This window comes from Acinonyx jubatus, chromosome F2, assembly GCF_027475565.1.
Source record: "Acinonyx jubatus isolate Ajub_Pintada_27869175 chromosome F2, VMU_Ajub_asm_v1.0, whole genome shotgun sequence".
In the NCBI taxonomy this organism is placed as follows: domain Eukaryota; kingdom Metazoa; phylum Chordata; class Mammalia; order Carnivora; family Felidae; genus Acinonyx; species Acinonyx jubatus.
In genome coordinates, this window is record NC_069394.1 from 24,060,937 (window position 1) to 24,069,879 (window position 8,943).

The following is an 8,943-nucleotide window of genomic DNA, read 5'->3' on the forward strand; positions in this document are numbered from 1 at the left end:
TAACATTTTGCTATAGTTGCTTATCACATATCTATATATCTATCCATCCTTCAATCCATTCATCAATCCATATTATTTCAAAGTAAACTGCAAATATCAGTGCAGTATCTGTTCTTTATATTCCAGCATGCATATTTAGAGTTTATATCTGCTTTCTAGTTTTACTTTTGATGTAATACATATATATAATGATATATAATGACATAATATTATATGTGTATATATATATATTTGATTTCCAGTTTTACTTTGATGTTCTATATATACAGGCACAGATACTGTGTTATACAAATAACGATGCCATATAAATATATATGTACAGATATAGAAATATATATTATATATAAAAAGATATATATTACTTTTGATTATATATATATATACACACACACACACAGAGGTTTCCAGAAATCTTAAGAGTGAAGCACAAATTCTGTGCAATCCAAACTGCTATCAAGATCCTGAACATGAACATCATCCCAGAAAGTGCCCTCATGCTTCTTCCCAGTCCGTTCTGACTCTTGTCTTTCAGAGTCAACCACAGTTCTAATTTTTTCCCCCACAATATTAGTTTTGCCTTGGGGATTATTTTCTATGTACTTTATGTAAGATGCCTTTCACTCAGCAAGATTCTTTTGCGATTCATCCATGGTGTTGTTTGTATTCCTGATTCACCTTATGAAAAATGACAGCTTGTTTATCCATTCTTCTATTGTTGGACACCAGGATGTTTCCAGTTTGGGGCTAGTATGAATGAGAGTCTCTGAAGTTTCTTATATGTAGGAATATGTTTTAATTTTTCCTGCATATATATTGTGAGATGGAACTGCTACATTTTTTAAAGGTATGAGCAATTTATTTATTCTTATTTTTTAATTAAAATTCTTTTTTATTTTTATTTCATTTTTAATTTTTTTAATGTTTAATTTTGAGAGAGAGAGAGAGAGAGAGAGAGTATGAGAGGGAGGGGCAGAGAGAGAGAGGGAGACAGAATCCGGAGCAGGCTCCAGGCTCCGAGCTGTCAGCACAGAGCCCGACATGGGGCTCCAACCCACTAACCTGGAGATCATGACCTGAGCCAAAGTTGGGCACTCAACCAACTGAGCCACCCAGGCGCTCCCCCTCCAAAAAAATTTTTTTTTAAGAGAGAGAGAGCACGCAAGAGGGGGAGGGAAGAGCAGATAGATGGAGAGAGAAAAAGAGTCAGGCAGGCTCCATGCACAGTGTGGCAGTGTGGAGCCCAACTGGGGGCTCAGTCTCATGACCCTGGGATCATGACCTGAGGCAAAATCAAGAGTTGGACGCACAACTGTCTGAGCCACCCAGGCACCCTGGAACTGCTACATTATAGGTTAGATATATGTTTAGGAATGTAAGAAGCTACTAATTTTTTTTTAACAGTGGTTGTGCAATTAACATTCCTATTAAACTATGTGTGAGATTTCAGTTGCTGTATTACTTACTCACATTTGGTTTTGTCTGTCTTTGAATTACTTTCTGGTGGCTGAGGTTGTTCTGAAGTCTTTCTGTTTTTTCAGTTCAGAAAAATCTTCAGTTTTATTTTAGTTTCCCCGACTGATGCTGACTTGTCTTTCCCCTAGACTAACAGCCATAAAAATGGTTGCTCACTCAGTGTCATTCCCTTTTTCCAAATTTAGACTCCCCTCTAGAATCTGTCTGCTTTTGATCATGTTCCAATTGCTTTAAGCCTCATTTATTTCCTCAGATTGTATAATTATCTGTGAGAGGTTTATACCCAGTAGGAACGTAGCCACACTGGAAGGTGAATGCATCAAGTCTTATAGGCTTATTTCAATACCATTCTAATTGGTCTTCTGTATTTCATTTTTCAGAAGTTTCCTACCCATCATTAACATCAATCCCAGATGAAACATACTAATGTGTGTAAGCCATTCCTCTGTTAAAAATATCTTTAATGGTTCCTTTACTCATGGAAAAAATAGTCCCAAATCCCACAGTCTTAGATTAGTGTTCAGCGTTCTTCATTATCTAAATCTATACCAGTTTTAAATTTATTTTCTCACAATATAGACATTTTGTGAGAGAAAATTTCTACAAAAACCTGTTTTGTTTTATTTTTCATATTGAACATGCTTACTACTGGGATATTACTTACAATTTTGACCCTTAATTTTAATCTCCTAGATTGTTTGGACTTTAATTCCAGCTTTATCATTTATTAGCTATTTGATCTTTGGCAATAACAACTCCAATGACAGTAAGAATGTTAATAACAATACCAGCTAAGATTTATTAAATTCATACTATACTGGAGAAATTTTTTTTATTTAAAAAAATTTTTTAACGTTTATTTATTTTTAAGAGAGAGACAGAGCGTGAACAGGGGAGGGGCAGAGAGAGAGGGAGACACAGAATCTGAAACAGGCTCCAGGCTCTGAGCTGTCAGCACAGAGCCCGACGTGGGGCTCAAACTCACAGACCGTGAGATCATGACCCGAGCCGAAGTCGGACACTTAACTGACCGAGCCACCCAGGCGCCCCTGGAGAAATCTTATTAATAAAAGTTGTAGAATAAGCACCCAATTTTAGATAAGACTGTTAATATATTGCTTAATCTGTATGTCTTCTCCCTCACTAAGGATGAAACTCTCCAAATTAGAAGAACATTTTTTAGAAATTACACAGGAAAAAAGTTGACCAAGATGGTGACATAAGGAACCTCCTGAGCTCCCTTCCTTCCATAGACACACTGAATGTACAGCTACATGTGGAGAAATTCCCTCTGAAAGGGGAAACTAGCTGAACCACTCATAAACATCAAATGAACGAGGAAATACCCACTTTGAACCAGGTAGGAAAGACTGAGACAAACTCTCACCGTAAACTCCACCCACAATACAGTGACATGGAATCCTGAGGGAACTCCCAATTTCCAACTACTCCCTGAGGAGTGAAGAACTTGGACTCACATCTAGACCCCCAGCTTGTAAGTCTCCCCCCTAAGGGACAGGTTCCCAAATACCTAGCTCTAAAAGCCAAAAAGACTCATGTCAGGGGTCAAGGAGGGGGGACACATAAGACTATATACAACAAAAGCAACTCTTAATGAGTGTGCTAACACACCACAGCTATCTCCCCAGGGCTCAGTGCAGAGGCAGCAGGCAAAACCACCCAACGCCCAGGCTTTCCCTGAAAGGAGTTTATCTGAATGCTTTACAAACTGTTGCCAGAGGGCTAGACTTCTAATTGAGCAAAAACTGGGAGCTGGCTGAGATACTCCTCAAAGACCAGGGGAGCCAGCAGATAGCTCTCTGGTCCTCTCTCCCCAGCTTACTCCAGTAATAAAACCAAGTCACCGGTTATTTCCCTGGAAGGAGCTAGTACACACATCTGGTGCTCCAACTTCTGCTACTGCCACCTGAACTGCATGCCCCCAGATCTTCCGGCTCCAGTAGCCAAAGGGGCTGGCATTAGCAAGTCTCACAGGACCATAGCAAACAGAGGACCGGTTCTAAATGGCCACAGGTGTCCCTTCCCCACTTCCACCCCACCACTCTGCAGCTGTACACCTGGGCCCAGCACAGAGGGAGCAAAAAAGTTTATCTCCTGCTTTTTCTTTGGAAAGGACAGAACCATATATTTTCCCACCATATTTATCCCATCTGGGAGAGACAGTGATCCTCCTCTTTGGGACACTGATGAGTCTGGGCATATCCCAAACTCCTGAGAGGCACCAAGTACAAAAATGGTGGCTCGCAACACAAAGGTTTGAGAGAAAACAGAGCTCAGTACAGGCTGATTGATGAGTTCATCTCCTACACAAGACTGCTCTGTGAGGGCTGGGAGAGCTGGCTGTTTTATCCAATGTGTAGAAAGCGACACAGAGCGTCAAGGAAAATGAAGAATATGTTCCAAATAAGAGGACAAGATAAATATCCAGAAACAAATCTTTTTTTTATTTTTTATTTAAGTTCAAGTTAGTTAGCATACCCTGTAATATTAATTTCAAGTGTGCAATATAGTCATTCAACATTTCACACAATACCAGATGCCCATCATAATGAGTGCACTCCTTAATCCCAGTCACCTATTAAGCCCTTCCCCCCATTCCCTCCTGTCTGGTAACCATCAGTTTGTTCTCTGTAGTTAAGAATCTGTTTTTTTGTTTGCCTCTCTCTCTTTCTCTCTCTTTTTTCCCTCTGCTCAATTTGTTTTGTTTCTTAAATTCCACATATGAGTGAAATCATATGGTATTTTTCTTTCTCTGACTTATTCCAGAAACAGATCTTAATGAAACAGAGATAAGTGATTACCTGATAGAGGGTTCAAAATAAGGGTTATAAAGATGCTCACCAAGGCCAGGAGAGCAATGTATGTATGAACGAAATGAGAATTTCAACAAGAGAAGAAAATACACAAATGTCCTAAACAGAGCTGAAGAATATAAAACCAAAATAAAGTCCCCTGCTATTATTGTATTTCTGTCTGTCTCTCCCCTCAGATCTGTTAATAATTGCTTCATATTTTTAGGTGTTGGGGACATAAATATTTACAAATGTTATAACCTCTTGATGAATTAATGCCTGAAATGAAACAACCTAAGTGTCCTTTGACACATGAAGGATAAAGAAAATGTGGTATATCTATATACACGATGGAATACTATTCAGCCTTTAAAAAGAAGGAAATCCTGTCACTTGTGAAACATTGGTGAACCTGGAAGGCATTATGCTAAATGAAATGAACCAGAGAACAACAAATACTTCATGGTATCGCTTATATGTGGAATTAAAAAAAAAAAAAGTTGAATTCATAGAATCAGAGAGTGGCAAAGTGTTTGCCAGAGGCTGGAGTGAGGGAAAATAGTGGGAATTTAGTAAAAGGATACAAACTTTTAGTTATAAGATGAATATGGTCTGAGTATCGAATGTATAACATAGTGACTATAGTTGATAGCACTGTATTATATAATTGAAATTTGCTGAGAGAGTAGAGCTTAAAGGCTCTCATACACATAAAAAGCTAACTATGGAGGTTATGGATGTGTTAGTTAACTCCTTATGGGGAATCCTTTCACGATGTTTACATCTATCAAATTATCACATTGTACACTTTCAATAGCTTACAATTATATTTGTCAATTACACTTCAACAAAGAAAAAAATTACACTGGAGATAGGATAAAATGTCTCATAATAATCTCAAATAGACATTTAGCATTTTCCATATGATAATTAATTAGCAAATTAGTTTCTAACATGTAGAATTTTTCCAACCAAATTTCTCATTAACCTCTAAATTGCCAAACTAATTGTTGAAAATTGAACCTAAGAAAGACAAATTTAATCTTCAAATGAAAAGTAATTTTTCCGACAATGTGAATTTTGAGGAGCTCTGTATGCAGCATGCTTCAATGTATCTTCCTGATTAGCCATATTCCAAATTAAATTAAAGCACTGAGTTTGTAGAATTGGTTATTTTGCTTTTTTCCAAAATGCTTACCAATTGAGGCATGTGCTATGAATGGAAAAAGGGCTTTCCTCACATAAAGTCTAATGTATAAGGTAAAGGAGTCAGAAATGTAGTTTTATAAGCAGTTATACTTTATTTAAATTTAAGGAGATTTAAATAATAGTTGGTGATATGTGTTTGACATTATACTACTCAAATCCAAATAGACAACAGCAAAAAATACTATAAAAAGAGAAGATATACCCTGAGGAAGGGTAGACAACACAATGATACTTACCAAAGAGAAATATATTCTTTTTAGAGGCATAATTCTTGGTCTCAGGATGTGAAAATTAATAGATTTCTACTTAAATATGAGTTTCAGTGATATGCTGTAGGGGAAGTTATCAATGAATCTCAGAAACTTATGTGATTATTAATGTTTTGAAAATGCATAGAAAGTTGATTTTATGCATAAAAATTCACTTAGTAAACAAATTCTTTAAATGTTAAAACTATCAATGAAATAAAGTTTTATTTCAGCAAAGTGAAGTTCTCAGGACCTGCTCTGTTGTGTCCATACTGCAGATATCTATGAAAGAGATTTTACAACCATGAAGGAAATATTCCCTAATGTGTCTAGTGTATTAGAGTTATATCACTCTACAGAGAAATTTGGAAGGATTTTCTCTTAAGATATATTCCTGAATTAAGGAAAAGATCAAGCAATAACAGAGCGGGGTGACTTATTTTTTCCTACATTAACCATTTTCTGGCCATTCATTGTGGAGCTCCATTGGAGACATTCATTAATTAGTTACCATGTTATTCTGCAAGACAAAATAGTATATATAAGTTCTCTCTAACTGAGAAAGAAGAACTGATATAAATAACTTCCTTTTATTTATCATAGTTCTCAAAAAGTCCATGCTATTATAAAGGGGTCTTGGTATTGGTAAAAACAATATAGTACTTTTCTTTGCATTTTATGCAAGAACAAAGCTTTTTCACAGAAGTTTTAGCTACATTTTGTAAATGCATTGTTTTAAAGAAATAGTTAAAAACAAGTGATATCCACAGCTCCTCTCTTTGTATGTAAAGAAGGTGTAAAGTAACACTTGAAACTAATATAACACTGTATGTTAACTAACTGAAACTAAAATAAAGACTTCAAAAATTTAAGAAAGAATGTGTAAAGTATATATAAGAGCATTTAGTCAATGTGCTAGGGAAACAACCCTAAATGATAAAAGCGTTTATTGTGAAGTATTCAAATAAGCTCTTTACCTCAAGTAATGGTCATATTTTTAAAGTCTTTAATCTTTGTAAAGGCATTAAAATGAAAACTGGGGTGTTTTTTGATTTTTGGTTTTTATTTTGTTTTGTTTTGTTTTGTTTGTTTTGGTTTCAAGCAAGATTTTCTTTCAGCAAGTAAAGAATATTCAGTCAACTTTGGCATTGCCTTTATTGAACATTCTGTTTGGTTTAATGTTTCATAATATAAGGTGATTAACTCTTGAGCCTTGATGTAAATTTATGTTTTTCATCCAATGGTTTGCTTGGATTTTTTTTAAATGCAATTTAGTAGCATTTTCTTTGAGCTTAAAAAGATAACTCAGAAAAACATTATCAAAAGATCGGCTCATCGTGTGTCACTGACTTGCTGAAACTGTCATTCTTGTATTCCCATTTATTTAGCATCTGTGCTTGTCAGGCTGTCACTGGCAATGTGTGAAAATGCAAGGAAAAAAACATGGCCAATGACCTTCGTAAACTCACATTCAAGAGGCTTCCTGGTATCATAACATGTTATTAATTAAACTATTGACAGTTTGAAGAAAAAAGTCAGTATTTATCAACACCTAGGACTTATTTTGACTTTAAAGAATAAAGGAGTCTAATTTAGCCAAATTTTTTACCTGTGTGTTCATTAATTTGTTCAAATAACCATGTATTGTATATCATCAACCGTGCATTAGCAATAATTATGCACAAACAATTTTTAGTTTGAAGGAATTAAAAAACATAAAAAAGATTCTTCTATTACAGGAGTGGATAGTCTAGTAAACAATGCCATCATTCCATAGATTTTGTTTCAGTATTGGGCACACACAAAGATAGATACATTTGCCTTTAAATAAGCAATACCAACTCAACAGAAAACCATATGTGCTGGGCTGTGGGCTCAGTGCTATAGAATATAAAAATTATAACAATGACTTCAATAGAAACATTAAATAATGATAATAATGACTACTGGCAATTATTAAATGCTTATACTCTGCTAAATAAGTTAATCACTTTATATGTGTTATTTATTTTAGATCTTCTTTTTCTTTTAATATGCTGTTGGGTTCAGTTTGATGGCATATTGTTGACTATTGTTGGATCTATATTCATAAGGAATACGGTGTGTAGTTTTTTTGCACTGTCTTTGTCTGACTTTAGTGTCAGGGTAAATGGGACCTCAGAATGAGTTAAGGTGTGCTACCTCCTCTTCTACTTTTTGGGAAGAGTTTTCTACTAAGAAATCTACGAAGATTTCTACTAATCCTTTAAATGTTTGAAAGAATTCACCAATGAACTTATTGGTCTTGGACTTTTCTTTGTCATGATTAAAAAAAGATTTTTTAAAATGTTTATTTATTTTTGAGAGAGAGAGAGAGTGCAAGCAGGGGAGGGTCAGAGAGAGGGAGACCCAGGTTCTGAAGCAGGCTCCAGGTTCTGAGGTGTCAGCACAGAGCCTAACGGGGCTCGAACCCACAAACCGTGAGATCATGACCTGAGCCAAAGTCAGAGGCTTAACCGACTGAGTCACCCAGGTGCCCCATGATATTTTTTTTAATTACTGATTCAATGTCTTTATTTGTTATAGGTCCATTTAGATTTTTTATTTCTTCTTGAGTCAGTTTTGGTAATTTGATGATTTTAAGGAATTTGTGAATTCTATGTAGGTTATCTAATTTGTTGAGGTGCAATTTTTATGGAATTCTTTTATAATATGTTTTATTTCTCTAGGTCAGTATTAGATTAGGAAAGTAAATGTTTGAAAAGAAGAATTATCTAAGATAGGTCATTCATTAACCCTGTTATGATGAATAAATCAGATCTTACATGGAAATCTGAAAGCTATGCACATGCAGGTGCTGCAGTACAGCTGAGATATAGGGCTAGGGCAAAGGCCTTGGAAAATTGTTTGCTTTTTTTGCCTTAACTCTGTAAATTTGCAGTGAAACATCTGATGGTGGTTTGCATTTGCTGTTGGTTGTCCTGGCTAGCAGCTGAGGAGATACAAATACCAGGCTTGGGGACAGCAAGAACAAAATGGCACCACCTTTGTCTGTCTCTCAACATTTAACCAATAGCAACCTTCAGAACTTAATGGATACTGTTTAACTTTCACCTTCCAAATATTGTGCAACTTCACTTTCGGTCAATTCTAAACATTGGAATCATATTTAAAAAAAAATTCTGGAAACCAATTGAGAAAACAATCATCTTGGTATGTTA

The 8,943-nt window shown here is 35.6% G+C and overlaps 1 long non-coding RNA gene across 1 annotated transcript in view; it reads left to right on the top strand.

Annotated features, from left to right (window-relative positions):
• Positions 1-7,295, top strand: part of LOC128312836 (uncharacterized) — a 34,710-nt gene extending 27,415 nt beyond the window's left edge. Inside the window, exons 4-5 of the long non-coding RNA XR_008292654.1 lie at positions 2,622-2,833; positions 7,132-7,295. This is a non-coding gene — a long non-coding RNA (uncharacterized LOC128312836). The remainder of the gene's footprint in view (positions 1-2,621; positions 2,834-7,131) is intronic.
• The last annotated feature ends 1,648 nt before the right edge of the window (positions 7,296-8,943 follow it).